Raw genomic sequence first — 3106 nt, forward strand, 5'->3', positions numbered from 1 at the left:
GGGCCCACTTGCCATCGGGCAAGCTGACACCCTGGCCAGTCCGCCACTGGGAAGGGGAGAGGGAGAAATGGTTGTGTATCCAGATGGGGCACAGGGGGGAAAAAGGAGGGTGGTGTTTGCAGTTTAATTACCTAAAATTGGAGAATTCAATGTTGAGAACATTGTAAGCTACTCAAGCAGAATATGAGGTGCTGTTCTTCCAGTTTGTGTGTGGTTTCACACTGGCAATGGAGGAGGCTCAAAACAGTATGGTCAGGTGGGGAATGGGATGTGGATCCAGCAGGGCCTTGTTCAACTCTGTTCAAGTCTTGCCAAACTCAGATTTTTACAGTCACTTGCTGACACATGGCAAAGTCTGCTGTGGTCCTCGCATGTGGCTGCTTCCTAATTTCAACTTTTACTGTTGCAACATGTCCAAAGATGGCCATAGCTGTTGCACCCCACACTGCCCTATGAATGGACCCCTGCACTGGCTTATTATTAGATGTTCTATACCCACAACACTGTCCTACCATCAGCCTCAGTATTGCATCCCACACACTACAGGGGTCCCTATTTATGGACCCTGTACTCTCCACACTGTTCTGTCACCAGACCCATCTACCCAGTCCGATCCCCCAAACCTTCGCCCACTCCACCATGAACTGGAGTCAGTCACCTCTATAAGATCTTTGGTCACCTCTCTCATAGCAAAAGGATTTGAGTATAGGAGCAGGGAGGTTCTACTGCAGTTGTACAGGGTCTTGGTGAGACTACACCTGGAGTATTGCGTACAGTTTTGGTCTCCAAATCTGAGGAAGGACATTATTGCCATAGAGGAAGTGCAGAGAAGGTTCACCAGACTGATTCCTGGGATGTCAGGACTGTCTTATGAAGAAAGACTGGATAGACTTGGTTTATACTCTCTAGAATTTAGGAGATTGAGAGGGGATCTTATAGAAACTTACAAAATTCTTAAGGGGTTGGACAGGCTAGATGCAGGAAGATTGCTCCCGATGTTGGGGAAGTCCAGGACAAAGGGTCACAGCTTAAGGATAAGGGGGAAATCCTTTAAAACCGAGATGAGAAGAACTTTTTTCACACAGAGAGTGGTGAATCTCTGGAACTCTCTGCCACAGAGGGTAGTTGAGGCCAGTTCATTGGCTATATTTAAGAGGGAGTTAGATGTGGCCCTTGTGGCTAAGGGGATCAGAGGGTATGGAGAGAAGGCAGGTACAGGATACTGAGTTGGATGATCAGCCATGATCATATTGAATGGCGGTGCAGGCTCGAAGGGCCGAATGGCCTACTCCTGCACCTATTTACTATGTTTCCTCTTATCCCTCCTCCACCGTTGACCCCGCCCCCTCTTTCGGCAGTGCCTTAACCCCGTGCCTCTCCCTTTCCTAATTTACCTCACTTTACACCTCGCCTTTCAGACCTCGGAGGCCATTCCCTCGCGTTGCTCCGGTCCCTCTTCCCCGCAGCCTGTTCACCGCCGACGACCCGGCGCCATTCTGCGCGCTCGCTGTGGGATCAAGCAGCACTGTGGAGCACTGCGCCCCCGGTGGCCGTACTATGAAAGGCGCTCGCTGCGTGCTCCGAAACTAGGTAGCCCCAGTGGCCTAATGGATAAGGCACTGGCCTCCTAAGCCAGGGATTGTGGGTTCGAGTCCCATCTGGGGTGAGGTTTCATTTTACACTACAATTATCTTTATTGTATTTAGTTTATTATGGACAATTTGAAAAACAAAAGCCTTCTATCGAAAAAGATTGAATTGAAATTCCCCTGCGCCGGTTTGAACAGCAGTTCTGCCTAATTGTCCGTGTCTTGTCTAAAGAATCTGCCCAATATGTGGCTAACCAATGCACAAAAATACCAAACAAATGCCCAATAAAAGGTGAACCAAATACACCATAAATCCTCAGTAGAATTAAAATACCATAAATCAATAAATGCTCAATAATTATTGATTAAATATTGAATATCTTTTCAATAAACTAATAACATCTGTTGTTCGGTGAATCCACAATTCTTCAATATCGCTTGTTTGTGAAACTGGGTAAATTGATCTGAGTACCTCCCCAACTTTTAGAAACCTGGAACTTACCTGTCGAGGAAGGGGTGTTGCTGGGGTCACAGGCAGAGAGATGGGCTGTAGAGTGGGCTCTACAGGCAGAGAGGTGACGCTGGCAGTGCTGGGTATATTGGTGAGGGATGGGTCTGTGGTGCAGGCTGTTGGCCGTGCACAAGGAACCAGTGGGAGAGGGGGAATGGAGCAATATGTGGAGGCGGAACAGGCAGTGGGATGCAGGGATCACTGCTTCAAGGATCACCCTCAGGCAGAAATACCGTTCTCACTCCTCAGCCACTGTGGCCTCCCTTTCTAGCTCCTCTCTCCAACCAAGGTCACCCCATCCTACGCCTCACCCACTGAGGCCACCCCTACCATCTCTTCCCATCAAGGCCCCTACCTCACCCCTCCTCACCTGAGGCATCTCCCTCCGACCACTTATCCACCTCCTCCCTCTCCTCAGCCTCTCACCCTTCCATCCCCACATACACCACTCCTCGTAATTTAACTGTGCTTACTGGTTCCCAAAGACACTTGCCCCTCACAATTTCCTTAGAGTAGATCAAGCTTTGCCCACTACATTTAGGGAATTCTATGTATAGAGTCTCTACATATTGCCTGAGGAAAATTCCCCTGAGCACATATGACAAAATCCAACACGTCTAAGCACTACTTAATGGAAGCAGATACAATAGCAAACCTTTAGACTCAATTAGGCAGGCAGATTTACTTTAGTTTAGAAATACAGTGCGGAAACAGGCCCCTCAGCCCACCAAGTCCGTGCCGACAAGTGATCCCCGCATATTAACACTATTGACAATCACAAGGGACAATTTACAATTTTACCAAGCCAATTAACCCTCAAACCTGTAGGTCTTTGGAGTGTGGGAGAAAACCGGAGAACCCGGGGAAAGCCACGCAGTTCACGGGGTGAACATACAAACACTGAACAAATTTGGCTTCATGTTCAGCACATTGTGGGATGAAAGGCCTGTTCCTTGCTGTACTGTATGTTGTATGCTCTATGTTCCACATTTTATGTTCTGCAGTCT

At 48.2% G+C, this 3106-nt stretch overlaps 1 non-coding gene across 1 annotated transcript; it reads left to right on the forward strand.

The window, feature by feature from the left end:
* The first annotated feature begins 1593 nt into the window (after positions 1–1593).
* Positions 1594–1666, forward strand: trnar-ccu. Its single transcript has one exon. It is a non-coding gene; the product is annotated as a tRNA-Arg (tRNA).
* The last annotated feature ends 1440 nt before the right edge of the window (positions 1667–3106 follow it).

The sequence above is a fragment of the Amblyraja radiata genome, chromosome 25 (assembly GCF_010909765.2).
Source record: "Amblyraja radiata isolate CabotCenter1 chromosome 25, sAmbRad1.1.pri, whole genome shotgun sequence".
In the NCBI taxonomy this organism is placed as follows: Eukaryota; Metazoa; Chordata; class Chondrichthyes; order Rajiformes; family Rajidae; genus Amblyraja; species Amblyraja radiata.